The sequence below is a fragment of the Rhinoderma darwinii genome (genome assembly GCF_050947455.1).
Source record: "Rhinoderma darwinii isolate aRhiDar2 chromosome 1 unlocalized genomic scaffold, aRhiDar2.hap1 SUPER_1_unloc_11, whole genome shotgun sequence".
NCBI lineage: Eukaryota > Metazoa > Chordata > Amphibia > Anura > Rhinodermatidae > Rhinoderma > Rhinoderma darwinii.
This window is the reverse complement of record NW_027461647.1, coordinates 44,415-66,180: the sequence shown is the minus strand read 5'-3', so window position 1 is coordinate 66,180 and position 21,766 is coordinate 44,415. Positions and strand designations below refer to the sequence as shown.

Sequence of the window (21,766 nt, the reverse complement as noted above, 5' to 3'; positions counted from 1 at the left end):
ATGGATTAAAGCATTTAATGTCAATGGCCATTCTAAGCTGAATGTCCCTGCTCTCGTCAGATCGCAGAAGTTACACAGCTTAAGGCCTCGCTAGTACCAGTGTGGGAGACTGTCTGGGAATCCGTGGTGCGGTTGACTTTTTATTATGTCGTTTAGATTTTGTTTCACAATCGATTAAAAAGGACTATGGATTAAAGCATGTAATGTCAATGGCTATTCTAAGCTGAATGTGTCTGCTCTCGTCAGATCGCAGAAGTTACACAGCTTAAGGCCTCGCTAGTACCAGTGTGGGAGACTGTCTGGGAATCCGTGGTGCGGTTGACTTTTTATTATGTTGTTTAGATTTTGTTTCACAATAGATTAAATAGGACTATGGATTAAGGCTTTTAATGGCAATGGCCATTCTAACCTGAATGTGCCTGCTCTCGTCAGACCGCAAAAGTTATACAGCTTAAGTCCTCGCTAGTACCAGTGTGGGAGACTGTCTGGGAACCCGTGGTGCGGTTGACTTTTTATTATGTCGTTTAGATTTTGTTTCACAATAGATTAAATAGGACTATGGATTAAAGCATTTAACGTCAATGGCCATTCTAAGCTGAATGTGCCTGCTCTCGTCAGATCCCAGAAGTTACACAGCTTAAGGCCTCGCTAGTACCAGTGTGGGAGACTGTCTGGGAATCCGTGGTGCGGTTGACTTTTTATTATGTCGTTTAGATTTTGTTTCACAATCGATTAAAAAGGACTATGGATTAAAGCATTTAATGTCAATGGCCATTCTAAGCTGAATGTGCCTGCTCTCGTTAGATCGCAGAAGTTACACAGCTTAACGCCTCGCTAGTACCAGTTTGGGAGACTGTCTGGGAATCCGTGGTGCGGTTGACTTTTTATTATGTCGTTTAGATTTTGTTTCACAATAGATTAAATAGGACTATGGATTAAAGCATTTAACCTCAATGGCCATTCTAAGCTGAGTTTGCCTGCTCTCGTCAGATCGCAGAAGTTACACAGCTTAAGGCCTCGCTAGTACCAGTGTGGGAGACTGTCTGGGAATCCGTGGTGCGGTTAACTTTTTTTTATGTTGTTTAGATTTTGTTTCACAATAGATGAAATAGGACTATGGATTAAGGCTTTTAATGTCAATGGCCATTCTAAGCTGAATGTACCTGCTCTCGTCAGATCGCAGAAGTTACACAGCTTAAGGCCTCGCTATTACTAGTGTGGGAGACTGTCTGGGAATCCGTGGTGCGGTTGACTTTTTATTATGTCGTTTAGATTTTGTTTCACAATCGATTAAAAAGGACTATGGATTAAAGCATTTAGTGTCAACGGCAATGGCAATTCTAAGCTGAATGTGCCTGCTCTCGTTAGATCGCAAAAGTTACACAGCTTAACGCCTCACTAGTACCAGTGTGGGAGACTGTCTGGGAATCCGTGGTGTGGTTGACTTTTTATTATGTCGTTAAGATTTAGTTTCACAATAGATTAAATAGGACTATGGATTAAAGCATTTAACGTCAATGGCCATTCTAAGCTGAATGTGCCTGCTCTCGTCAGATCGCAGAAGTTACACAGCTTAAGGCCTCGCTAGTACCAGTGTGGGAGACTGTCTGGGAATCCGTGGTGCGGTTGAATTTTTATTATGTCGTTTAGATTTTGTTTCACAATCGATTAAAAAGGACTATGGATTAAAGCATTTAATGTCAATGGCCATTCTAAGCTGAATGTCCCTGCTCTCGTCAGATCGCAGAAGTTACACAGCTTAAGGCCTTGCTAGTACCAGTGTGGGAGACTGTCTGGGAATCCGTGGTGCGGTTGACTTTTTATTATGTCGTTTAGATTTTGTTTCACAATCCATTAAAAAGGACTATGGATTAAAGCATTTATTGTCAATGGCCATTCTAAGCTGAATGTGCCTGCTCTCGTCAGATCGCAGAAGTTACACAGCTTAAGGCCTCGCTAGTACCAGTGTGGGAGACTGTCTGGGAATCCGTGGTGCGGTTGACTTTTTATTATGTCGTTTAGATTTTGTTTCACAATCAATTAAAAAGGACTATGGATGAAAAGCATTTAATGTCAATGGCCATTCTAAGCTGAATGTGCCTGCTCTCGTCAGATCGCAGAAGTTACACAGCTTAAGGCCTTGCTAGTACCAGTGTGGGAGACTGTCTGGGAATCCGTGGTGCGGTTGCCTTTTTATTATGTCGTTTAGATTTTGTTTCACAATAGATTAAATAGGACTATGGATTAAAGCATTTAACGTCAATGGCCATTCTAAGCTGAATGTGCCTGCTCTCGTCAGAACGCAGAAGTTACACAGCTTAAAGCCTCGCTAGTACCAGTGTTGGAGACTGTCTGGGAATCCGTGGTGCGGTTGACTTTTTATTATGTCGTTTAGATTTTGTTTCACAATCGATTAAAAAGGACTATGGATTAAGCATTTAATGTCAATGGCCATTCTAAGCTGAATGTCCCTGCTCTCGTCAGATCGCAGAAGTTACACAGCTTAAGGCCTCGCTAGTACCAGTGTGGGAGACTGTCTGGGAATCCGTGGTGCGGTTGACTTTTTATTATGTTGTTTAGATTTTGTTTCACAATAGATTAAATAGGACTATGGATTAAGGCTTTTAATGGCAATGGCCATTCTAAGCTGAATGTGCCTGCTCTCGTCAGATCGCAGAAGTTACACAGCTTAAGGCCTCGTTAGTACCAGTGTGGGAGACTGTCTGGGAATCCGTGGTGCGGTTGACTTTTTATTATGTCATTTAGATTTTGTTTCACAATCGATTAAAAAGGACTATGGATTAACGCATTTAATGTCAATGGCCATTCTAAGCTGATTGTGCCTGCTCTCGTCAGATCGCAGAAGTTACACAGCTTAAGGCCTCGCTAGTACCAGTGTGGGAGACTGTCTGGGAATCCGTGGTGCGGTTGACTTTTTATTATGTCGTTTAGATTTTGTTTCACAATCGATTAAAAAGGACTATGAATTAAAGCATTTAATGTCAATGGCCATTCTAAGCTGAATGTGCCTGCTCTCGTTAGATCGCAGGAGTTACACAGCTTAACGCCTCGGTAGTACCAGTGTGGGAGACTGTCTGGGAATCCGTGGTGCGGTTGACTTTTTATTATGTCGTTTAGATTTTGTTTCACAATAGATTAAATAGGACTATGGATTAAAGCATTTAACGTCAATGGCCATTCTAAGCTGAATGTGCCTGCTCTCGTCAGATCGCAGAAGTTACACAGCTTAAGGCCTCGCTAGTACCAGTGTGGGAGACTGTCTGGGAATCCGTGGTGCGGTTGAATTTTTATTATGTTGTTTAGATTTTGTTTCACAATCGATTAAAAAGGACTATGGATTAAAGCATTTAATGTCAATGGCCATTCTAAGCTGAATGTCCCTGCTCTCGTCAGATCGCAGAAGTTACACAGCTTAAGGCCTCGCTAGTACCAGTGTGGGAGACTGTCTGGGAATCCGTGGTGCGGTTGACTTTTTATTATGTCGTTTAGATTTTGTTTCACAATCGATTAAAAAGGACTATGGATTAAAGCATGTAATGTCAATGGCCATTCTAAGCTGAATGTGTCTGCTCTCGTCAGATCGCAGAAGTTACACAGCTTAAGGCCTCGCTAGTACCAGTTTGGGAGACTGTCTGGGAATCCGTGGTGCGGTTGACTTTTTATTATGTCGTTTAGATTTTGTTTCACAATCGATTAAAAAGGACTATGGATTAAAGCATTTAGTGTCAATGGCCATTCTAAGCTAAATGTGCCTGCTCTCGTTAGATCGCAGAAGTTACACAGCTTAACGCCTCGCTAGTACCAGTGTGGGAGACTGTCTGGGAATCGGTGGTGCGGTTGAATTTTTATTATGTCGTTTTGATTTTGTTTCACAATCGATTAAAAAGGACTATGGATTAAAGCATTTAATGTCAATGGCCATTCTAAGCTCAATGTCCCTGCTCTCGTCAGATCGCAGAAGTTACACAGCTTAAGGCCTTGCTAGTAACAGTGTGGGAGACTGTCTGGGAATCCGTGGTGCGGTTGACTTTTTATTATGTTGTTTAGATTTTGTTTCACAATCGATTAAAAAGGACTATGGATTAAAGCATTTAATGTCAATGGCCATTCTAAGCTGAATGTGCCTGCTCTCGTCAGACTGCTGAAGTTACACAGCTTAAGGCCTCGCTAGTACCAGTGTGGGAGACTGTCTGGGAATCCGTGGTGCGGTTGCCTTTTTATTATGTCGTTTAGATTTTGTTTCACAATCGATTAAAAAGGACTATGGATTAAAGCATTTAATGTCAATGGCCATTCTAAGCTGAATGTGCCTGCTCTCGTCAGATCGCAGAAGTTACACAGCTTAAGGCTTTGCTAGTACCAGTGTGGGAGACTGTCTGGGAATCCGTGGTGCAGATGTCTTTTTATTATGTCGTTTAGATTTTGTTTCACAATAGATTAAATAGGACTATGGATTAAAGCATTAAACGTCAATGGCCATTCTAAGCTGAATGTGCCTGCTCTCGTCAGAACGCAGAAGTTACACAGTTTAAGGCCTCGCTAGTACCAGTGTGGGAAACTGTCTGGGAATCCGTGGTGCGGTTGAATTTTTATTATGTCGTTTAGATTTTGTTTCACAATCGATTAAAAAGGACTATGTATTAAAGCACTTAATGTCAATGGCCACTCTAAGCTGAATGTCCCTGCTCTCGTCAGATCGCAGAAGTTACACAGCTTAAGGCCTCGCTAGTACCAGTGTGGGAGACTGTCTGGGAATCTGTGGTGCGGTTGAATTTTTATTATGTCGTTTAGATTTTGTTTCACAATCGATTAAAAAGGACTATGGATTAAAGCATTTAATGTCAATGGCCATTCTAAGCTGAATGTCCCTGCTCTCCTCAGATTGCGGAAGTTACACAGCTTAAGGCCTCGCTAGTACCAGTGTGGGAGACTGTCTGGGAATCCGTGGTGCGGTTGACTTTTTATTATGTCGTTTAGATTTTGTTTCATAATCGATTAAAAAGGACTATGGATTAAAGCATTTAATGTCAATGGCCATTCTAAGCTGAATGTGCCTGCTCTCGTCAGATCGCAGAAGTTACACAGCTTAAGGCCTCGCTAGTACCAGTGTGGGAGACTGTCTGGGAATCCGTGGTGCGGTTGACTTTTTATTATGTCGTTTAGATTTTGTTTCACAATAGATTAAATAGGACTATGGATTAAAGCATTTAACGTCAATGGCCATTCTAAGCTGAATGTTCCTGCTCTCGTCAGAACGCAGAAGTTACACAGCTTAAGGCCTCGCTAGTACCAGTGTGGGAGACTGTCTGGGAATCCGTGGTGCGGTAGACTTTTTATTATGTCGTTTAGATTTTGTTTCACAATCGATTAAAAAGGACTATGGATTAAAGCATTTAATGTCAATGGCAATTCTAAGCTGAATGTGCCTGTTCTCGTTAGATCGCAGAAGTTACACAGCTTAAGCCCTCGCTAGTACCAGTGTGGGAGAGTGTCTGGGAATCCGTGGTGTGGTTGACTTTTTATTATGTTGTTTAGATTTTGTTTCACAATCGATTAAAAAGGACTATGGATTAAAGCATTTAATGTCAATGGCCATTCTAAGCTGAATGTGCCTGCTCTCGTTAGATCGCAGAAGTTACACAGCTTAACGCCTCGCTAGTACCAGTGTGGGAGACTGCCTGGGAATCCGTGGTGCGGTTGACTTTTTATTATGTCGTTTAGATTTTGTTTCACAATAGATTAAATAGGACTATGGATTAAAGCATTTAAAGTCAATGGCCATTCTAAGCTGAATGTGCCTGCTCTCGTCAGATCGCAGAAGTTACACAGCTTAAGGCCTCGCTAGTACCAGTGTGGGAGACTGTCTGGGAATCTGTGGTGCGGTTGAATTTTTATTATGTCGTTTAGATTTTGTTTCACAATCGATTAAAAAGGACTATGGATTAAAGCATTTAATGTCAATGGCCATTCTAAGCTGAATGTCCCTGCTCTCGTCAGATCGCAGAAGTTACACAGCTTAAGGCCTTGCTAGTACCAGTGAGGGAGACTGTCTGGGAATCCGTGGTGCGGTTGACTGTTTATTATGTTGTTTAGATTATGTTTCACAATCGATTAAAAAGGACTATGGATTAAAGCATTTAATGTCAATGGCCATTCTAAGCTGAATGTGCCTGCTCTCGTCAGACCGCAGAAGTTACACAGCTTAAGGCCTCGCTAGTACCAGTGTGGAAGACTGTCTGGGAATCCGTGGTGCGGTTGCCTTTTTATTATGTCGTTTAGATTTTGTTTCACAATCGATTAAAAAGGACTATGGATTAAAGCATTTAATGTCAATGGCCATTCTAAGCTGAATGTGCCTGCTCTCGTTAGATCGCAGAAGTTACACAGCTTAACGCCTCGCTAGTACCAGTGTGGGAGACTGTCTGGGAATCCGTGGTGCGGTTGACTTTTTATTATGTCGTTTACATTTTGTTTCACAATAGATTAAATAGGACTATGGATTAAAGCATTTAACGTCAATGGCCATTCTAAACTGAATGTGCCTGCTCTCGTCAGATCGCAGAAGTTACACAGCTTAAGGCCTCGCTAGTACCAGTGTGGGAGACTGTCTGGGAATCCGTGGTGCGGTTGAATTTTTATTATGTCGTTTAGATTTTGTTTCACAATCGATTAAAAAGGACTATGGATTAAAGCATTTGATGTCAATGGCCATTCTAAGCTGAATGTCCCTGCCCTCGTCAGATTGCAGAAGTTACACAGCTTAAGGCCTCGCTAGTACCAGTGTGGGAGACTGTCTGGGAATCCGTGGTGCGGTTGACTTCTTATTATGTCGTTTAGATTTTGTTTCACAATAGATTAAATAGGACTATGGATTAAAGCATTTAACGTCAATGGCCATTCTAAGCTGAATGTGCCTGCTCTCGTCAGATCGCAGAAGTTACACAGCTTAAGGCCTCGCTAGTACCAGTGTGGGAGACTGTCTGGGAATCCGTGGTGTGGTTGACTTTTTATTATGTCGTTAAGATTTAGTTTCACAATAGATTAAATAGGACTATGGATTAAAGCATTTAATGTCAATGGCCATTCTAAGCTGAATGTTCCTGCTCTCGTCAGATCGCAGAAGTTACACAGCTTAAGGCCTCGCTAGTATCAGTGTGGGAGACTGTCTGGGAATCCGTGGTGCGGTTGAATTTTTATTATGTCGTTTAGATTTTGTTTCACAATCGATTAAAAAGGACTATGGATTAAAGCATTTAATGTCAATGGCCATTCTAAGCTGAATGTCCCTGCTCTCGTCAGATCGCAGAAATTACACAGCTTAAGGCCTCGCTAGTACCAGTGTGGGAGACTGTCTGGGAATCCGTGGTGCGGTTGACTTTTTATTATGTAGTTTAGATTTTGTTTCACAATCGATTAAAAAGGACTATGGATTAAAGCATTTATTGTCAATGGCCATTCTAAGCTGAATGTGCCTGCTCTCGTCAGATCGCAAAAGTTACACAGCTTAAGGCCTCGCTAGTACCAGTGTGGGAGACTGTCTGGGAATCCGTGGTGCGGTTGAATTTTTATTATGTCGTTTAGATTTTGTTTCACAATCAATTAAAAAGGACTATGGATTAAAACATTTAATGTCAATGGCCATTCTAAGCTGAATGTGCCTGCTCTCGTCAGATCGCAGAAGTTACACAGCTTAAGGCCTTGCTAGTACCAGTGTGGGAGACTGTCTGGGAATCCGTGGTGCGGTTGTCTTTTTATTATGTCGTTTAGATTTTGTTTCACAATAGATTAAATAGGACTATGGATTAAAGCATTTAACGTCAATGGCCATTCTAAGCTGAATGTGCCTGCTCTCATCAGAACACAGAAGTTACACAGCTTAAGGCCTCGCTAGTACCAGTGTTGGAGACTGTCTGGGAATCCGTGGTGCGGTAGAATTTTTATTATGTCGTTTAGATTTTGTTTCACAATCGATTAAAAAGGACTATGGATTAAACATTTAATGTCAATGGCCATTCTAAGCTGAATGTGCCTGCTCTCGTCAGATCGCAGAAGTTACACAGCTTAAGGCCTCGCTAGTACTAGTGTGGGAGACTGTCTGGGAATCCGTGGTGCGGTTGACTTTTTATTATGTTGTTTAGATTTTGTTTCACAATAGATTAAATAGGACTATGGATTAAGGCTTTTAATGGCAATGGCCATTCTAAGCTGAATGTGCCTGCTCTCGTCAGATCGCAGAAGTTACACAGCTTAAGGCCTCGTTAGTACCAGTGTGGGAGACTGTCTGGGAATCCGTGGTGCGGTTGACTTTTTATTATGTCGTTTAGATTTTGTTTCACAATCGATTAAAAAGGACTATGGATTAAAGCATTTAATGTCAATGGCCATTCTAAGCTGAATGTGCCTGCTCTCGTCAGTTCGCAGAAGTTACACAGCTTAAGGCCTCGCTAGTACCAGTGTGGGAGACTGTCTGGGAATCCGTGGTGCGGTTGACTTTTTATTATGTTGTTTAGATTTTGTTTCACAATAGATTAAATAGGACTATGGATTAAGGCTCTTAATGGCAATGGCCATTCTAAGCTGAATGTGCCTTCTCTCGTCAGATCGCAGAAGTTACACAGCTTAAGGCCTCGTTAGTACCAGTGTGGGAGACTGTCTGGGAATCCGTGGTGCGGTTGACTTTTTATTATGTCGTTTAGATTTTGTTTCACAATCGATTAAAAAGGACTATGGATTAAAGCGTTTAATGTCAATGGCCATTCTAAGCTGAATGTGCCTGCTCTCGTTAGATCGCAGAAGTTACTCAGCTTAACGCCTCGCTAGTACCAGTGTGGGAGACTGTCTGGGAATCCGTGGTGCGGTTGAATTTTTATTATGTCGTTTAGATTTTGTTTCACAATCGATTAAAAAGGACTATGGATTAAAGCATTTAATGTCAATGGCCATTCTAAGCTGAATGTCCCTGCTCTCGTCAGATCGCAGAAGTTACACAGCTTAAGGCCTCGCTAGTACCAGTGTGGGAGACTGTCTGTGAATCCGTGGTGCGGTTGACCTTTTATTATGTTGTTTAGATTTTGTTTCACAATAGATTAAATAGGACTATGGATTAAGGCTTTTAATGTCAATGGCCATTCTAAGCTGAATGTACCTGCTCTCGTCAGATCGCAGAAGTTACACAGCTTAAGGCCTCGCTAGTACCAGTGTGGGAGACTGTCTGGGAATCCGTGGTGCGGTTGACTTTTTATTATGTTGTTTAGATTTTGTTTCACAATAGATTAAATAGGACTATGGATTAAGGCTTTTAATGGCAATGGACATTCTAAGCTGAATGTGCCTGCTCTCGTCAGATCGCAGAAGTTACACAGCTTAAGGCCTCGTTAGTACCAGTGTGGGAGACTGTCTGGGAATCCGTGGTGCGGTTGACTTTTTATTATGTTGTTTAGATTTTGTTTCACAATAGATTAAATAGGACTATGGATTAAGGCTTTTAATGGCAATGGACATTCTAAGCTGAATGTGCCTGCTCTCGTCAGATCGCAGAAGTTACACAGCTTAAGGCCTCGTTAGTACCAGTGTGGGAGACTGTCTGGGAATCCGTGGTGCGGTTGACTTTGTATTATGTCGTTTAGATTTTGTTTCACAATCGATTAAAAAGGACTATGGATTAAAGCATTTAATGTCAATGGCCATTCTAAGCTGAATGTGCCTGCTCTCGTCAGATCGCAGAAGTTGCACAGCTTAAGGCCTCGCTATTACCAGTGTGGGAGACTGTCTGGGAATCCGTGGTGCGGTTGACTTTTTATTATGTTGTTTAGATTTTGTTTCACAATAGATTAAATAGGACTATGGATTAAGGCTTTTGATGGCAATGGCCATTCTAAGCTGAATGTGCCTGCTCTCGTCAGATCGCAGAAGTTACACAGTTTAAGGCCTCGTTAGTACCAGTGTGGGAGACTGTCTGGGAATCCGTGGTGCGGTTGACTTTTTATTATGTCGTTTAGATTTTGTTTCACAATCAATTAAAAAGGACTATGGATAAAAACATTTAATGTCAATGGCCATTCTAAGCTGAATGTGCCTGCTCTCGTCAGATCGCAGAAGTTACACAGCTTAAGGCCTTGCTAGTACCAGTGTGGGAGACTGTCTGGGAATCCGTGGTGCGGTTGAATTTTTATTATGTCGTTTAGATTTTGTTTCACAATCAATTAAAAAGGACTATGGATTAAAACATTTAATGTCAATGGCCATTCTAAGCTGAATGTGCCTGCTCTCGTCAGATCGCAGAAGTTACACAGCTTAAGGCCTTGCTAGTACCAGTGTGGGAGACTGTCTGGGAATCCGTGGTGCGGTTGTCTTTTTATTATGTCGTTTAGATTTTGTTTCACAATAGATTAAATAGGACTATGGATTAAAGCATTTAACGTCAATGGCCATTCTAAGCTGAATGTGCCTGCTCTCATCAGAACACAGAAGTTACACAGCTTAAGGCCTCGCTAGTACCAGTGTTGGAGACTGTCTGGGAATCCGTGGTGCGGTAGAATTTTTATTATGTCGTTTAGATTTTGTTTCACAATCGATTAAAAAGGACTATGGATTAAACATTTAATGTCAATGGCCATTCTAAGCTGAATGTGCCTGCTCTCGTCAGATCGCAGAAGTTACACAGCTTAAGGCCTCGCTAGTACTAGTGTGGGAGACTGTCTGGGAATCCGTGGTGCGGTTGACTTTTTATTATGTTGTTTAGATTTTGTTTCACAATAGATTAAATAGGACTATGGATTAAGGCTTTTAATGGCAATGGCCATTCTAAGCTGAATGTGCCTGCTCTCGTCAGATCGCAGAAGTTACACAGCTTAAGGCCTCGTTAGTACCAGTGTGGGAGACTGTCTGGGAATCCGTGGTGCGGTTGACTTTTTATTATGTCGTTTAGATTTTGTTTCACAATTGATTAAAAAGGACTATGGATTAAAGCATTTAATGTCAATGGCCATTCTAAGCTGAATGTGCCTGCTCTCGTCAGATCGCAGAAGTTACACAGCTTAAGGCCTCGCTAGTACCAGTGTGGGAGACTGTCTGGGAATCCGTGGTGCGGTTGACTTTTTATTATGTTGTTTAGATTTTGTTTCACAATAGATTAAATAGGACTATGGATTAAGGCTCTTAATGGCAATGGCCATTCTAAGCTGAATGTGCCTGCTCTCGTCAGATCGCAGAAGTTACACAGCTTAAGGCCTCGTTAGTACCAGTGTGGGAGACTGTCTGGGAATCCGTGGTGCGGTTGACTTTTTATTATGTCGTTTAGATTTTGTTTCACAATCGATTAAAAAGGACTATGGATTAAAGCGTTTAATGTCAATGGCCATTCTAAGCTGAATGTGCCTGCTCTCGTTAGATCGCAGAAGTTACACAGCTTAACGCCTCGCTAGTACCAGTGTGGGAGACTGTCTGGGAATCCGTGGTGTTGTTGACTTTTTATTATGTCGTTTAGATTTTGTTTCACAATAGATTAATTAGGACTATGGATTAAAGCATTTAACGTCAATGGCCATTCTAAGCTGAATGTGCCTGCTCTCGTCAGATCGCAGAAGTTACACATCTTAAGGCCTCGCTAGTACCAGTGTGGGAGACTGTCTGGGAATCCGTGGTGCGGTTGAATTTTTATTATGTCGTTTAGATTTTGTTTCACAATCGATTAAAAAGGACTATGGATTAAAGCATTTAATGTCAATGGCCATTCTAAGCTGAATGTCCCTGCTCTCGTCAGATCGCAGAAGTTACACAGCTTAAGGCCTCGCTAGTACCAGTGTGGGAGACTGTCTGTGAATCCGTGGTGCGGTTGACTTTTTATTATGTTGTTTAGATTTTGTTTCACAATAGATTAAATAGGACTATGGATTAAGGCTTTTAATGTCAATGGCCATTCTAAGCTGAATGTACCTGCTCTCGTCAGATCGCAGAAGTTACACAGCTTAAGGCCTCGCTAGTACCAGTGTGGGAGACTGTCTGGGAATCCGTGGTGCGGTTGACTTTTTATTATGTTGTTTAGATTTTGTTTCACAATAGATTAAATAGGACTATGGATTAAAGCTTTTAATGGCAATGGACATTCTAAGCTGAATATGCCTGCTCTCGTCAGATCGCAGAAGTTACACAGCTTAAGGCCTCGTTAGTACCAGTGTGGGAGACTGTCTGGGAATCCGTGGTGCGGTTGACTTTGTATTATGTCGTTTAGATTTTGTTTCACAATCGATTAAAAAGGACTATGGATTAAAGCATTTAATGTCAATGGCCATTCTAAGCTGAATGTGCCTGCTCTCGTCAGATCGCAGAAGTTACACAGCTTAAGGCCTCGCTATTACCAGTGTGGGAGACTGTCTGGGAATCCGTGGTGCGGTTGACTTTTTATTATGTTGTTTAGATTTTGTTTCACAATAGATTAAATAGGACTATGGATTAAGGCTTTTAATGGCAATGGCCATTCTAAGCTGAATGTGCCTGCTCTCGTCAGATCGCAGAAGTTACACAGCTTAAGGCCTCGTTAGTACCAGTGTGGGAGACTGTCTGGGAATCCGTGGTGCGGTTGACTTTTTATTATGTCGTTTAGATTTTGTTTCACAATCGATTAAAAAGGACTATGGATTAAAGCATTTAATGTCAATGGTCATTCTAAGCTGAATGTGCCTGCTCTCGTTAGATCGCAGAAGTTACACAGCTTAACGCCTCGCTAGTACCAGTGTGGGAGACTGTCTGGGAATCCGTGGTGTGGTTGACTTTTTATTATGTCGTTTAGATTTTGTTTCACAATAGATTAAATAGGACTATGGATTAAAGCATTTAACGTCAATGGCCATTCTAAGCTGAATGTGCCTGCTCTCGTCAGATCGCAGAAGTTACACAGCTTAAGGCCTCCCTAGTACCAGTGTGGGAGACTGTCTGGGAATCCGTGGTGCGGTTGACTTTTTTTTATGTTGTTTAGATTTTGTTTCACAATAGATGAAATAGGACTATGGATTAAGGCTTTTAATGTCAATGGCCATTCTAAGCTGAATGTACCTGCTCTCGTCAGTTCGCAGAAGTTACACAGCTTAAGGCCTCGCTAGTACTAGTGTGGGAGACTGTCTGGGAATCCGTGGTGCGGTTGACTTTTTATTATGTCGTTTAGATTTTGTTTCACAATCGATTAAAAAGGACTATGGATTAAAGCATTTAATGTCAATGGCAATGGCAATTCTAAGCTGAATGTGCCTGCTCTCGTTAGATCGCAGAAGTTACACAGCTTAACGCCTCACTAGTACCAGTGTGGGAGACTGTCTGGGAATCCGTGGTGTGGTTGACTTTTTATTATGTCGTTAAGATTTAGTTTCACAATAGATTAAATAGGACTATGGATTAAAACATTTAACGTCAATGGCCATTCTAAGCTGAATGTGCCTGCTCTCGTCAGATCGCAGAAGTTACACAGCTTAAGGCCTCGCTAGTACCAGTGTGGGAGACTGTCTGGGAATCCGTGGTGCTGTTGAATTTTTATTATGTCGTTTAGATTTTGTTTCACAATCAATTAAAAAGGACTATGGATGAAAAGCATTTAATGTCAATGGCCATTCTAAGCTGAATGTGCCTGCTCTCGTCAGATCGCAGAAGTTACACAGCTTAAGGCCTTGCTAGTACCAGTGTGGGAGACTGTCTGGGAATCCGTGGTGCGGTTGCCTTTTTATTATGTCGTTTAGATTTTGTTTCACAATAGATTAAATAGGACTATGGATTAAAGCATTTAACGTCAATGGCCATTCTAAGCTGAATGTGCCTGCTCTCGTCAGAACGCAGAAGTTACACAGCTTAAGGCCTCGCTAGTACCAGTGTTGGAGACTGTCTGGGAATCCGTGGTGCGGTAGACTTTTTATTATGTCGTTTAGATTTTGTTTCACAATCGATTAAATAGGACTATGGATTAAGCATTTAATGTCAATGGCCATTCTAAGCTGAATGTCCCTGCTCTCGTCAGATCGCAGAAGTTACACAGCTTAAGGCCTCGCTAGTACCAGTGTGGGAGACTGTCTGGGAATCCGTGGTGCGGTTGACTTTTTATTAAGTTGTTTAGATTTTGTTTCACAATAGATTAAATAGGACTATGGATTAAGGCTTTTAATGGCAATGGCCATTCTAAGCTGAATGTGCCTGCTCTCGTCAGATCGCAGAAGTTACTCAGCTTAAGGCCTCGTTAGTACCAGTGTGGGAGACTGTCTGGGAATCCGTGGTGCGGTTGACTTTTTATTATGTCGTTTAGATTTTGTTTCACAATAGATTAAATAGGACTATGGATTAAAGCATTTAACGTCAATGGCCATTCTAAGCTGAATGTGCCTGCTCTCGTCAGATCGCAGAAGTTACACAGCTTAAGGCCTCGCTAGTACCAGTGTGGGAGACTGTCTTGGAATCCGTGGTGCGGTTGAATTTTTATTATGTCGTTTAGATTTTGTTTCACAATCGATTAAAAAGGACTATGAATTAAAGCATTTAATGTCAATGGCCATTCTAAGCTGAATGTCCCTGCTCTCGTCAGATCGCAGAAGTTACACAGCTTAAGGCCTCGCTAGTACCAGTGTGGGAGACTGTCTGGGAATCCGTGGTGCGGTTGACTTTTTATTATGTCGTTTAGATTTTGTTTCACAATCGATTAAAAAGGACTATGGATTAAAGCATTTAATGTCAATGGCCATTCTAAGCTGGATGTGCCTGCTCTCGTCAGATCGCAGAAGTTACACAGCTTAGGGCCTCGCTAGTACCAGTGTGGGAGACTGTCTGGGAATCCGTGGTGCGGTTGACTTTTTATTATGTCGTTTAGATTTTGTTTCACAATCGATTAAAAAGGACTATGGATTAAAGCATTTAATGTCAATGGCCATTCTAAGCTTAATGTGCCTGCTCTCGTCAGATCGCAGAAGTTACACAGCTTAAGGCCTCGCTAGTACCAGTGTGGGAGACTGTCTGGGAATCCGTGGTGCGGTTGACTTTTTATTATGTCGTTTAGATTTTGTTTCACAATCGATTAAAAAGGACTATGGATTAAAGCATTTAATGTCAATGGCCATTCTAAGCTGAAAGTCCCTGCTCTCGTCAGATCGCAGAAGTTACACAGCTTAAGGCCTCGCTAGTACCAGTGTGGGAGACTGTCTGGGAATCCGTGGTGCGGTTGACTTTTTATTATGTTGTTTAGATTTTGTTTCACAATAGATTAAATAGGACTATGGATTAAGGCTTTTAATGTCAATGGCCATTCTAAGCTGAATGTGCCTGCTCTCGTCAGATCGCAGAAGTTACACAGCTTAAGGCCTCGCTAGTACCAGTGTGGGAGACTGTCTGGGAATCCGTGGTGCGATTGACTTTTTATTATGTCGTTTAGATTTTGTTTCACAATCGATTAAAAAGGACTATGGATAAAAGCATTTAATGTCAATGGCCATTCTAAGCTGAATGTCCCTGCTCTCGTCAGATTGCAGCTGTTACACAGCTTAAGGCCTCGCTAGTACCAGTGTGGGAGACTGTCTGGGAATCCGTGGTGCGGTTGACTTTTTATTATGTTGTTTAGATTTTGTTTCACAATCGATTAAAAAGGACTATGGATTAAAGCATTCAATGTCAATGGCCATTCTAAGCTGAATGTGCCTGCTCTCGTCAGATCGCAGAAGTTACACAACTTAAGCCCTCGCTAGTACCAGTGTGGGAGACTGTCTGGGAATCCGTGTGGGGTTGACTTTTTATTATGTCGTTTAGATTTTGTTTCACAATCGATTAAAAAGGACTATGGATTAAAACATTTAATGTCAATGGCCATTCTAAGCTGGATGTGCCTGCTCTCGTTAGATCGCAGAAGTTACACAGCTTAACGCCTCGCTAGTACCAGTGTGGGAGACTGTCTGGGAATCCGTGGTGCGGTTGACTTTTTATTATGTCGTTTAGATTTTGTTTCACAATCGATTAAAAAGGACTATGGATTAAAGCATTTAATGTCAATGGCCATTCTAAGCTGAATGTCCCTGCTCTCGTTAGATCGCAGAAGTTACACAGCTTAAGGCCTCGCTAGTACCAGTGTGGGAGACTGTCTGGGAATCCGTGGTGCGGTTGCCTTTTTATTATGTCGTTTAGATTTTGTTTCACAATCGATTAAAAAGGACTATGGATTAAATCATTTAATTTCAATGGCTATTCTAAGATGAATGTCCCTGCTCTCGTCAGATCGCAGAAGTTACACAGCTTAAGGCCTCGCTAGTACCATGGTGGGAGACTGTCTGGGAATCCGTGGTGCGGTTGACTTTTTATTATGTCGTTTAGATTTTGTTTCACAATCGATTAAAAAGGACTATGGATTAAAGCATTTAATGTCAATGGCCATTCTAAGCTGAATGTGCCTGCTCTCGTCAGATCGCAGAAGTTACACAGCTTAAGGCCTCGCTAGTACCAGTGTGGGAGACTGTCTGGGAATCCGTGGTGAGGTTGACTTTTTATTATGTCGTTTAGATTTTTTTTCACAATAGATTAAATAGGACTATGGATTAAAGCATTTAATGTCAATGGCCATTCTAAGCTGAATGTGCCTGCTCTCGTCAGAACGCAGAAGTTACACAGCTTAAGGCCTCGCTAGTACCAGTGTGGGAGACTGTCTGGGAATCTGTGGTGCGGTTGACTTTTTATTATGTCGTTTAGATTTTGTTTCACAATCGATTAAAAAGGACTATGGATTAAAACATTTAATGTCAATGGCCATTCTAAGCTGGATGTACCTGCTCTCGTTAGATCGCAGAAGTTACACAGCTTAACGCCTCGCTAGTACCAGTGTGGGAGACTGTCGGGGAATCCGTGGTGCGGTTGACTTTTTATTATGTCGTTTAGATTTTGTTTCACAATCGATTAAAAAGGACTATGGATTAAAGCATTTAATGTCAATGGCCATTCTAAGCTGAATGTCCCTGCTCTTGTCAGATCGCAGAAGTTACACAGCTTAAGGCCTCGCTAGTACCAGTGTGGGAGACTGTCTGGGAATCCGTGGTGCGGTTGACTTTTTATTATGTCGTTTAGATTTTGTTTCACAATCGATTAAAAAGGACTATGGATTAAAGCATTTAATGTCAATGGCCATTCTAAGCTGAATGTGCCTGCTCTCGTCAGATCGCAGAAGTTACACAGCTTAAGGCCTCGCTAGTACCAGTGTGGGAGACTGTCTGGGAATCCGTGGTGCGGTTGACTTTTTATTATGTTGTTTAGATTTTGTTTCACAATAGATTAAATAGGACTATGGATTAAGGCTTTTGATGTCAATGGCCATTCTAAGCTGAATGTGCCTGCTCTCGTCAGATCGCAGAATTTACACAGCTTAAGGCCTCGCTAGTACCAGTGTGGGAGACTGTCTGGGAATCCGTGGTGCGGTTGATTTTTTATTATGTCGTTTAGATTTTGTTTCACAATCGATTAAAAAGGACTATGGATTAAAGCATTTGATGTCAATGGCCATTCTAAACTGAATGTGCCTGCTCTCGTTAGATCGCAGAAGTTACGCAGCTTAACGCCTCGCTAGTACCAGTGTGGGAGACTGTCTGGGAGTCCGTGGTGCGGTTGACTTTTTATTATGTCGTTTAGATTTTGTTTCACAATAGATTAAATAGGACTATGTATTAAAGCATTTAACGTCAATGGCCATTCTAAGCTGAATGTGCCTGCTCTCGTCAGATCGCAGAAGTTACACAGCTTAAGGCCTCGCTAGTACCAGTGTGGGAGACTGTCTGGGAATCCGTGGTGCGGTTGAATTTTTATTAAGTCGTTTAGATTTTGTTTCACAATCGATTAAAAAGGACTATGGATTAAAGCATTTAATGTCAATGGCCATTCTAAGCTGAAAGTCCCTGCTCTCGTCAGATCGCAGAAGTTACACAGCTTAAGGCCTCGCTAGTACCAGTGTGGGAGACTGTCTGGAAATCCGTGGTGCGGTTGACTTTTTATTATGTTGTTTAGATTTTGTTTCACAATAGATTAAATAGGACTATGGATTAAGGCTTTTAATGTCAATGGCTATTCTAAGCTGGATGTGCCTGCTCTCGTTAGATCGCAGAAGTTACACAGCTTAATGCCTCGCTAGAACCAGTGTGGGAGACTGTCTGGGAATCCGTGGTGCGGTTGACTTTTTATTATGTCGTTTAGATTTTGTTTCACAATAGATTAAATAGGACTATGGATTAAAGCATTTAACGTCAATGGCCATTCTAAGCTGAATGTGCCTGCTCTCGTCAGATCGCAGAAGTTACACAGCTTAAGGCCTCGCTAGTACCAGTGTGGGCGACTGTCTGGGAATCCGTGGTGCAGTTGAATTTTTATTATGTCGTTTAGATTTTGTTTCACAATCGATTAAAAAGGACTATGGATTAAAGCATTTAATGTCAATGGCCATTCTAAGCTGAATGTGCCTGCTCTCGTCAGATCGCAGAAGTTACACAGCTTAAGGCCTCGCTAGTACCAGTGTGGGAGACTGTCTGGGAATGCGTGGTGCGGTTGACTTTTTATTATGTCGTTTAGATTTTGTTTCACAATCGATTAAAAAGGACTATGGATTAAAGCATTTAATGTCAATGGCCATTCTAAGCTGAATGTGCCTGCTCTCGTCAGATCGCAGAAGTTACACAGCTTAAGGCCTTGCTAGTACCTGTGTGGGAGACTGTCTGGGAATCCGTGGTGCGGTTGACTTTTTATTATGTCGTTTAGATTTTGTTTCACAATCGATTAAAAAATGACTATGGATTAAAGCATTTAATGTCAATGGCCCTTCTAAGCTGAATGTGCCTGCTTTTCGTCAGATCGCAGAAGTTACACAGCTTAAGGCCTCGCTAGTACCAGTGTGGGAGGACTGTCTGGGAATCCGTGGTGCGGTTGACTTTTTATTATGGCGTTTAGATTTTGTTTCACAATAGATTAAATAGGACTATGGATTAAAGCATTTAACGTCAATGGCCATGCTAAGCTGAATGTGCCTGTTCTCATCAGAACGCAGAAGTTAGACAGCTTAAGGCCTCGCTAGTACCAGTGTGGTAGACTGTCTGGGAATCCGTGGTGCGGTTGAATTTTTATTATGTCGTTTAGATTTTGTTTCACAATCGATTAAAAAGGACTATGGATTAAAGCATTTAATGTCAATGGCCATTCTAAGCTGAATGTCCCTGCTCTCGTCAGATCGCAGACGTTACACAGCTTAAGGCCTCGCTAGTACCAGTGTGGGAGACTGTCTGGGAATCCGTGGTGCGGTTGACTTTTTATTATGTCGTTTAGATTTTGTTTCACAATCGATTAAAAAGGACTATGGATTAAAGCATTTAATGTCAATGGCCATTCTAAGCTGGATGTGCCTGCTCTCGTCAGATCGCAGAAGTTACACAGCTTAAGGCCTCGCTAGTACCAGTGTGGGAGACTGTCTGGGAATCCGTGGTGCGGTTGACTTTTTATTATGTCGTTTAGATTTTGTTTCACAATCGATTAAAAAGGACTATGGATTAAAACATTTAATGTCAATGGCCATTCTAAGCTGGATGTGCCTGCTCTCGTTAGATCGCAGAAGTTACACAGCTTAACGCCTCGCTAGTACCAGTGTGGGAGACTGTCTGGGAATCCGTGGTGCGGTTGACTTTTTATTATGTCGTTTAGATTTTGTTTCACAATCGATTAAAAAGGACTATGGATTAAAGCATTTAATGTCAATGGCCATTCTAAGCTGAATGTCCCTGCTGTCGTCAGATCGCAGAAGTTATACAGCTTAAGGCCTCGCTAGTACCAGTGTGGGAGACTGTCTGGGAATCCGTGGTGCGGTTGACTTTTTATTATGTCGTTTAGATTTTGTTTCACAATCGATTAAAAAGGACTATGGATTAAAGGATTTAATGTCAATGGCCATTCTAAGCTGAATGTGCCTGCTCTCGTCAGATCGCAGAAGTTACACAGCTTAAGGCCTCGCTAGTACCAGTGTGGGAGACTGTCTGTGAATCCGTGGTACGGTTGACTTTTTATTATGTTGTTTAGATTTTGTTTCACAATAGATTAAATAGGACTATGGATTAAGGCTTTTGATGTCAATGGCCATTCTAAGCTGAATGTGCCTGCTCTCGTCAGATCGCAGAAGTTACACAGCTTATGGCCTCGCTAGTACCAGTGTGGGAGACTGTCTGGGAATCCGTGGTGCGGTTGACTTTTTATTATGTCGTTTAGATTTTGTTTCACAATCGATTAAAAAGGACTATGGATTAAAGCATTGAATGTCAATGGCCATTCTAAGCTGAATGTGCCTGCTCTCGTTAGATCGCAGAAGTTACGCAGCTTAACGCCTCGCTAGTACCAGTGTGGGAGACTGTCTGGGAATCCGTGGTGCAGTTAACTTTTTATTATGTCGTTTAGATTTTGTTTCACAATAGATTAAATAGGACTATGGATTAAAGCATTTAACGTCAATGGCCATTCTAAGCTGAATGTGCCTGCTCTCGTCAGATCGCAGAAGTTACACAGCTTAAGGCCTCGCTAGTACCAGTGTGGGAGACTGTCTGGGAATCCGTGGTGCGGTTGAATTTTTATTATGTCGTTTAGATTTTGTTTCACAATCGATTAAAAAGGACTATGGATTAAAGCATTTAATGTCAATGGCCATTCTAAGATGAATGTCCCTGCTCTCGTCAGATCGCAGAAGTTACACAGCTTAAGGCCTCGCTAGTACCAGTGTGGGAGACTGTCTGGGAATCCGTGGTGCGGTTGACTTTTTATTATGTCGTTTAGATTTTGTTTCACAATCGATTAAAAAGGACTATGGATTAAAGCATTGAATGTCAATGGCCATTCTAAGCTGAATGTGCCTGCTCTCGTTAGATCGCAGAAGTTACGCAGCTTAACGCCTTGCTAGTACCAGTGTGGGAGACTGTCTGGGAATCCGTGGTGCAGTTGACTTTTTATTATGTCGTTTAGATTTTGTTTCACAATAGATTAAATAGGACTATGGATTAAAGCATTTAACGTCAATGGCCATTCTAAGCTGAATGTGCCTGCTCTCGTCAGATCGCAGAAGTTACACAGCTTAAGGCCTCGCTAGTACCAGTGTGGGAGACTGTCTGGGAATCCGTGGTGCGGTTGAATTTTTATTATGTCGTTTAGATTTTGTTTCACAATCGATTAAAAAGGACTATGGATTAAAGCATTTAATGTCAATGGCCATTCTAAGCTGAATGTCCCTGCTCTCGTCAGATCGCAGAAGTTACACAGCTTAATGCCTCGCTAGTACCAGTGTGGGAGACTGTCTGGGAATCCGTGGTGCGGTTGACTTTTTATTATGTTGTTTAGATTTTGTGTCACAATAGATTAAATAGGACTATGGATTAAGGCTTTTAATGTCAATGGCCATTCTAAGCTGAATGTGCCTGCTCTCGTCAGATCGCAGAAGTTACACAGCTTAAGGCCTCGCTAGTACCAGTGTGGGAGACTGTCTGGGAATCCGTGGTGCGGTTGACTTTTTATTATGTCGTTTAGATTTTGTTTCACAATCGATTAAAAAGGACTATGGATTAAAGCCTTTAATGTCAATGGCCATTCTAAGCTGGATGTGCCTGCTCTCGTTAGATCGCAGAAGTTACACAGCTTAACGCCTCGATAGTACCAGTGTGGGAGACTGTCTGGGAATCCGTGGTGCGGTTGACTTTTTATTATGTCGTTTAGATTTTGTTTCACAATAGATTAA

General features: G+C 41.8%; 96 pseudogenes; all 96 read left to right on the top strand.

The window, feature by feature from the left end:
• Positions 1–20: 20 nt before the first annotated feature.
• LOC142668531 (5S ribosomal RNA) lies at positions 21–137 on the top strand (annotated as a pseudogene).
• A 998-nt stretch (positions 138–1,135) lies between these two features.
• On the top strand, positions 1,136–1,254 carry LOC142668831 (5S ribosomal RNA; annotated as a pseudogene).
• A 260-nt stretch (positions 1,255–1,514) lies between these two features.
• Positions 1,515–1,631, top strand: LOC142668537 (5S ribosomal RNA; annotated as a pseudogene).
• Positions 1,632–1,699: 68 nt separating this feature from the next.
• On the top strand, positions 1,700–1,818 carry LOC142668946 (5S ribosomal RNA; annotated as a pseudogene).
• A 67-nt stretch (positions 1,819–1,885) lies between these two features.
• Positions 1,886–2,004, top strand: LOC142668277 (5S ribosomal RNA; annotated as a pseudogene).
• A 68-nt stretch (positions 2,005–2,072) lies between these two features.
• On the top strand, positions 2,073–2,190 carry LOC142668501 (5S ribosomal RNA; annotated as a pseudogene).
• A 68-nt stretch (positions 2,191–2,258) lies between these two features.
• On the top strand, positions 2,259–2,377 carry LOC142667992 (5S ribosomal RNA; annotated as a pseudogene).
• A 66-nt stretch (positions 2,378–2,443) lies between these two features.
• LOC142668726 (5S ribosomal RNA) lies at positions 2,444–2,562 on the top strand (annotated as a pseudogene).
• A 67-nt stretch (positions 2,563–2,629) lies between these two features.
• LOC142668857 (5S ribosomal RNA) lies at positions 2,630–2,748 on the top strand (annotated as a pseudogene).
• A 67-nt stretch (positions 2,749–2,815) lies between these two features.
• On the top strand, positions 2,816–2,934 carry LOC142668775 (5S ribosomal RNA; annotated as a pseudogene).
• Positions 2,935–3,001: 67 nt separating this feature from the next.
• Positions 3,002–3,120, top strand: LOC142668304 (5S ribosomal RNA; annotated as a pseudogene).
• Positions 3,121–3,188: 68 nt separating this feature from the next.
• LOC142668536 (5S ribosomal RNA) lies at positions 3,189–3,305 on the top strand (annotated as a pseudogene).
• Positions 3,306–3,373: 68 nt separating this feature from the next.
• Positions 3,374–3,492, top strand: LOC142668725 (5S ribosomal RNA; annotated as a pseudogene).
• A 67-nt stretch (positions 3,493–3,559) lies between these two features.
• Positions 3,560–3,678, top strand: LOC142667773 (5S ribosomal RNA; annotated as a pseudogene).
• Positions 3,679–4,489: 811 nt separating this feature from the next.
• LOC142668011 (5S ribosomal RNA) lies at positions 4,490–4,608 on the top strand (annotated as a pseudogene).
• Positions 4,609–4,861: 253 nt separating this feature from the next.
• On the top strand, positions 4,862–4,980 carry LOC142668353 (5S ribosomal RNA; annotated as a pseudogene).
• Positions 4,981–5,047: 67 nt separating this feature from the next.
• On the top strand, positions 5,048–5,166 carry LOC142668264 (5S ribosomal RNA; annotated as a pseudogene).
• Positions 5,167–5,233: 67 nt separating this feature from the next.
• On the top strand, positions 5,234–5,352 carry LOC142668679 (5S ribosomal RNA; annotated as a pseudogene).
• A 253-nt stretch (positions 5,353–5,605) lies between these two features.
• Positions 5,606–5,724, top strand: LOC142668012 (5S ribosomal RNA; annotated as a pseudogene).
• A 253-nt stretch (positions 5,725–5,977) lies between these two features.
• Positions 5,978–6,096, top strand: LOC142668021 (5S ribosomal RNA; annotated as a pseudogene).
• Positions 6,097–6,349: 253 nt separating this feature from the next.
• Positions 6,350–6,468, top strand: LOC142668160 (5S ribosomal RNA; annotated as a pseudogene).
• A 67-nt stretch (positions 6,469–6,535) lies between these two features.
• On the top strand, positions 6,536–6,654 carry LOC142668104 (5S ribosomal RNA; annotated as a pseudogene).
• Positions 6,655–6,721: 67 nt separating this feature from the next.
• On the top strand, positions 6,722–6,840 carry LOC142668324 (5S ribosomal RNA; annotated as a pseudogene).
• A 67-nt stretch (positions 6,841–6,907) lies between these two features.
• Positions 6,908–7,026, top strand: LOC142668813 (5S ribosomal RNA; annotated as a pseudogene).
• A 67-nt stretch (positions 7,027–7,093) lies between these two features.
• On the top strand, positions 7,094–7,212 carry LOC142668101 (5S ribosomal RNA; annotated as a pseudogene).
• Positions 7,213–7,279: 67 nt separating this feature from the next.
• On the top strand, positions 7,280–7,398 carry LOC142668695 (5S ribosomal RNA; annotated as a pseudogene).
• Positions 7,399–7,465: 67 nt separating this feature from the next.
• On the top strand, positions 7,466–7,584 carry LOC142668051 (5S ribosomal RNA; annotated as a pseudogene).
• Positions 7,585–7,651: 67 nt separating this feature from the next.
• On the top strand, positions 7,652–7,770 carry LOC142667729 (5S ribosomal RNA; annotated as a pseudogene).
• Positions 7,771–7,837: 67 nt separating this feature from the next.
• Positions 7,838–7,956, top strand: LOC142668347 (5S ribosomal RNA; annotated as a pseudogene).
• A 66-nt stretch (positions 7,957–8,022) lies between these two features.
• On the top strand, positions 8,023–8,141 carry LOC142669024 (5S ribosomal RNA; annotated as a pseudogene).
• Positions 8,142–8,208: 67 nt separating this feature from the next.
• Positions 8,209–8,327, top strand: LOC142668856 (5S ribosomal RNA; annotated as a pseudogene).
• A 67-nt stretch (positions 8,328–8,394) lies between these two features.
• LOC142668999 (5S ribosomal RNA) lies at positions 8,395–8,513 on the top strand (annotated as a pseudogene).
• A 67-nt stretch (positions 8,514–8,580) lies between these two features.
• LOC142668344 (5S ribosomal RNA) lies at positions 8,581–8,699 on the top strand (annotated as a pseudogene).
• Positions 8,700–8,952: 253 nt separating this feature from the next.
• Positions 8,953–9,071, top strand: LOC142667726 (5S ribosomal RNA; annotated as a pseudogene).
• Positions 9,072–9,138: 67 nt separating this feature from the next.
• LOC142668631 (5S ribosomal RNA) lies at positions 9,139–9,257 on the top strand (annotated as a pseudogene).
• A 67-nt stretch (positions 9,258–9,324) lies between these two features.
• Positions 9,325–9,443, top strand: LOC142668082 (5S ribosomal RNA; annotated as a pseudogene).
• Positions 9,444–9,510: 67 nt separating this feature from the next.
• On the top strand, positions 9,511–9,629 carry LOC142668079 (5S ribosomal RNA; annotated as a pseudogene).
• Positions 9,630–9,696: 67 nt separating this feature from the next.
• LOC142668418 (5S ribosomal RNA) lies at positions 9,697–9,815 on the top strand (annotated as a pseudogene).
• Positions 9,816–9,882: 67 nt separating this feature from the next.
• LOC142667743 (5S ribosomal RNA) lies at positions 9,883–10,001 on the top strand (annotated as a pseudogene).
• Positions 10,002–10,068: 67 nt separating this feature from the next.
• Positions 10,069–10,187, top strand: LOC142667950 (5S ribosomal RNA; annotated as a pseudogene).
• Positions 10,188–10,254: 67 nt separating this feature from the next.
• On the top strand, positions 10,255–10,373 carry LOC142667728 (5S ribosomal RNA; annotated as a pseudogene).
• A 67-nt stretch (positions 10,374–10,440) lies between these two features.
• On the top strand, positions 10,441–10,559 carry LOC142668346 (5S ribosomal RNA; annotated as a pseudogene).
• A 66-nt stretch (positions 10,560–10,625) lies between these two features.
• Positions 10,626–10,744, top strand: LOC142669012 (5S ribosomal RNA; annotated as a pseudogene).
• A 67-nt stretch (positions 10,745–10,811) lies between these two features.
• LOC142668855 (5S ribosomal RNA) lies at positions 10,812–10,930 on the top strand (annotated as a pseudogene).
• A 67-nt stretch (positions 10,931–10,997) lies between these two features.
• Positions 10,998–11,116, top strand: LOC142668252 (5S ribosomal RNA; annotated as a pseudogene).
• A 67-nt stretch (positions 11,117–11,183) lies between these two features.
• LOC142668853 (5S ribosomal RNA) lies at positions 11,184–11,302 on the top strand (annotated as a pseudogene).
• A 67-nt stretch (positions 11,303–11,369) lies between these two features.
• On the top strand, positions 11,370–11,488 carry LOC142667941 (5S ribosomal RNA; annotated as a pseudogene).
• Positions 11,489–11,555: 67 nt separating this feature from the next.
• On the top strand, positions 11,556–11,674 carry LOC142668207 (5S ribosomal RNA; annotated as a pseudogene).
• A 67-nt stretch (positions 11,675–11,741) lies between these two features.
• LOC142667813 (5S ribosomal RNA) lies at positions 11,742–11,860 on the top strand (annotated as a pseudogene).
• A 67-nt stretch (positions 11,861–11,927) lies between these two features.
• Positions 11,928–12,046, top strand: LOC142668619 (5S ribosomal RNA; annotated as a pseudogene).
• Positions 12,047–12,113: 67 nt separating this feature from the next.
• On the top strand, positions 12,114–12,232 carry LOC142668118 (5S ribosomal RNA; annotated as a pseudogene).
• Positions 12,233–12,299: 67 nt separating this feature from the next.
• LOC142667816 (5S ribosomal RNA) lies at positions 12,300–12,418 on the top strand (annotated as a pseudogene).
• A 67-nt stretch (positions 12,419–12,485) lies between these two features.
• On the top strand, positions 12,486–12,604 carry LOC142668851 (5S ribosomal RNA; annotated as a pseudogene).
• Positions 12,605–12,671: 67 nt separating this feature from the next.
• On the top strand, positions 12,672–12,790 carry LOC142668481 (5S ribosomal RNA; annotated as a pseudogene).
• Positions 12,791–12,857: 67 nt separating this feature from the next.
• Positions 12,858–12,976, top strand: LOC142669021 (5S ribosomal RNA; annotated as a pseudogene).
• Positions 12,977–13,043: 67 nt separating this feature from the next.
• Positions 13,044–13,162, top strand: LOC142668757 (5S ribosomal RNA; annotated as a pseudogene).
• Positions 13,163–13,421: 259 nt separating this feature from the next.
• LOC142667787 (5S ribosomal RNA) lies at positions 13,422–13,540 on the top strand (annotated as a pseudogene).
• A 68-nt stretch (positions 13,541–13,608) lies between these two features.
• On the top strand, positions 13,609–13,726 carry LOC142668499 (5S ribosomal RNA; annotated as a pseudogene).
• Positions 13,727–13,794: 68 nt separating this feature from the next.
• On the top strand, positions 13,795–13,913 carry LOC142668895 (5S ribosomal RNA; annotated as a pseudogene).
• Positions 13,914–13,979: 66 nt separating this feature from the next.
• On the top strand, positions 13,980–14,098 carry LOC142668723 (5S ribosomal RNA; annotated as a pseudogene).
• A 67-nt stretch (positions 14,099–14,165) lies between these two features.
• On the top strand, positions 14,166–14,284 carry LOC142669015 (5S ribosomal RNA; annotated as a pseudogene).
• A 67-nt stretch (positions 14,285–14,351) lies between these two features.
• Positions 14,352–14,470, top strand: LOC142668041 (5S ribosomal RNA; annotated as a pseudogene).
• A 67-nt stretch (positions 14,471–14,537) lies between these two features.
• LOC142668721 (5S ribosomal RNA) lies at positions 14,538–14,656 on the top strand (annotated as a pseudogene).
• Positions 14,657–14,723: 67 nt separating this feature from the next.
• Positions 14,724–14,842, top strand: LOC142668718 (5S ribosomal RNA; annotated as a pseudogene).
• A 67-nt stretch (positions 14,843–14,909) lies between these two features.
• On the top strand, positions 14,910–15,028 carry LOC142668811 (5S ribosomal RNA; annotated as a pseudogene).
• A 67-nt stretch (positions 15,029–15,095) lies between these two features.
• LOC142668667 (5S ribosomal RNA) lies at positions 15,096–15,214 on the top strand (annotated as a pseudogene).
• Positions 15,215–15,282: 68 nt separating this feature from the next.
• Positions 15,283–15,399, top strand: LOC142668384 (5S ribosomal RNA; annotated as a pseudogene).
• Positions 15,400–15,467: 68 nt separating this feature from the next.
• Positions 15,468–15,586, top strand: LOC142668440 (5S ribosomal RNA; annotated as a pseudogene).
• Positions 15,587–15,838: 252 nt separating this feature from the next.
• Positions 15,839–15,957, top strand: LOC142668185 (5S ribosomal RNA; annotated as a pseudogene).
• A 67-nt stretch (positions 15,958–16,024) lies between these two features.
• On the top strand, positions 16,025–16,142 carry LOC142668528 (5S ribosomal RNA; annotated as a pseudogene).
• Positions 16,143–16,210: 68 nt separating this feature from the next.
• LOC142668138 (5S ribosomal RNA) lies at positions 16,211–16,329 on the top strand (annotated as a pseudogene).
• Positions 16,330–16,396: 67 nt separating this feature from the next.
• LOC142667784 (5S ribosomal RNA) lies at positions 16,397–16,515 on the top strand (annotated as a pseudogene).
• A 67-nt stretch (positions 16,516–16,582) lies between these two features.
• Positions 16,583–16,701, top strand: LOC142668675 (5S ribosomal RNA; annotated as a pseudogene).
• Positions 16,702–16,768: 67 nt separating this feature from the next.
• LOC142668306 (5S ribosomal RNA) lies at positions 16,769–16,887 on the top strand (annotated as a pseudogene).
• A 67-nt stretch (positions 16,888–16,954) lies between these two features.
• LOC142667893 (5S ribosomal RNA) lies at positions 16,955–17,073 on the top strand (annotated as a pseudogene).
• A 67-nt stretch (positions 17,074–17,140) lies between these two features.
• LOC142668240 (5S ribosomal RNA) lies at positions 17,141–17,259 on the top strand (annotated as a pseudogene).
• Positions 17,260–17,326: 67 nt separating this feature from the next.
• On the top strand, positions 17,327–17,445 carry LOC142667777 (5S ribosomal RNA; annotated as a pseudogene).
• Positions 17,446–17,512: 67 nt separating this feature from the next.
• On the top strand, positions 17,513–17,631 carry LOC142668482 (5S ribosomal RNA; annotated as a pseudogene).
• Positions 17,632–17,698: 67 nt separating this feature from the next.
• Positions 17,699–17,817, top strand: LOC142668978 (5S ribosomal RNA; annotated as a pseudogene).
• A 67-nt stretch (positions 17,818–17,884) lies between these two features.
• Positions 17,885–18,003, top strand: LOC142667755 (5S ribosomal RNA; annotated as a pseudogene).
• Positions 18,004–18,443: 440 nt separating this feature from the next.
• LOC142668492 (5S ribosomal RNA) lies at positions 18,444–18,560 on the top strand (annotated as a pseudogene).
• A 68-nt stretch (positions 18,561–18,628) lies between these two features.
• LOC142668875 (5S ribosomal RNA) lies at positions 18,629–18,747 on the top strand (annotated as a pseudogene).
• Positions 18,748–19,003: 256 nt separating this feature from the next.
• On the top strand, positions 19,004–19,122 carry LOC142667975 (5S ribosomal RNA; annotated as a pseudogene).
• Positions 19,123–19,189: 67 nt separating this feature from the next.
• LOC142667735 (5S ribosomal RNA) lies at positions 19,190–19,308 on the top strand (annotated as a pseudogene).
• A 67-nt stretch (positions 19,309–19,375) lies between these two features.
• Positions 19,376–19,494, top strand: LOC142668645 (5S ribosomal RNA; annotated as a pseudogene).
• Positions 19,495–19,561: 67 nt separating this feature from the next.
• LOC142668184 (5S ribosomal RNA) lies at positions 19,562–19,680 on the top strand (annotated as a pseudogene).
• Positions 19,681–19,747: 67 nt separating this feature from the next.
• On the top strand, positions 19,748–19,866 carry LOC142668315 (5S ribosomal RNA; annotated as a pseudogene).
• A 67-nt stretch (positions 19,867–19,933) lies between these two features.
• Positions 19,934–20,052, top strand: LOC142668008 (5S ribosomal RNA; annotated as a pseudogene).
• A 67-nt stretch (positions 20,053–20,119) lies between these two features.
• On the top strand, positions 20,120–20,238 carry LOC142668953 (5S ribosomal RNA; annotated as a pseudogene).
• A 253-nt stretch (positions 20,239–20,491) lies between these two features.
• LOC142668977 (5S ribosomal RNA) lies at positions 20,492–20,610 on the top strand (annotated as a pseudogene).
• Positions 20,611–20,677: 67 nt separating this feature from the next.
• LOC142667853 (5S ribosomal RNA) lies at positions 20,678–20,796 on the top strand (annotated as a pseudogene).
• A 67-nt stretch (positions 20,797–20,863) lies between these two features.
• Positions 20,864–20,982, top strand: LOC142668236 (5S ribosomal RNA; annotated as a pseudogene).
• Positions 20,983–21,049: 67 nt separating this feature from the next.
• LOC142668974 (5S ribosomal RNA) lies at positions 21,050–21,168 on the top strand (annotated as a pseudogene).
• A 67-nt stretch (positions 21,169–21,235) lies between these two features.
• LOC142668083 (5S ribosomal RNA) lies at positions 21,236–21,354 on the top strand (annotated as a pseudogene).
• A 67-nt stretch (positions 21,355–21,421) lies between these two features.
• Positions 21,422–21,540, top strand: LOC142668228 (5S ribosomal RNA; annotated as a pseudogene).
• Positions 21,541–21,607: 67 nt separating this feature from the next.
• On the top strand, positions 21,608–21,726 carry LOC142668111 (5S ribosomal RNA; annotated as a pseudogene).
• The last annotated feature ends 40 nt before the right edge of the window (positions 21,727–21,766 follow it).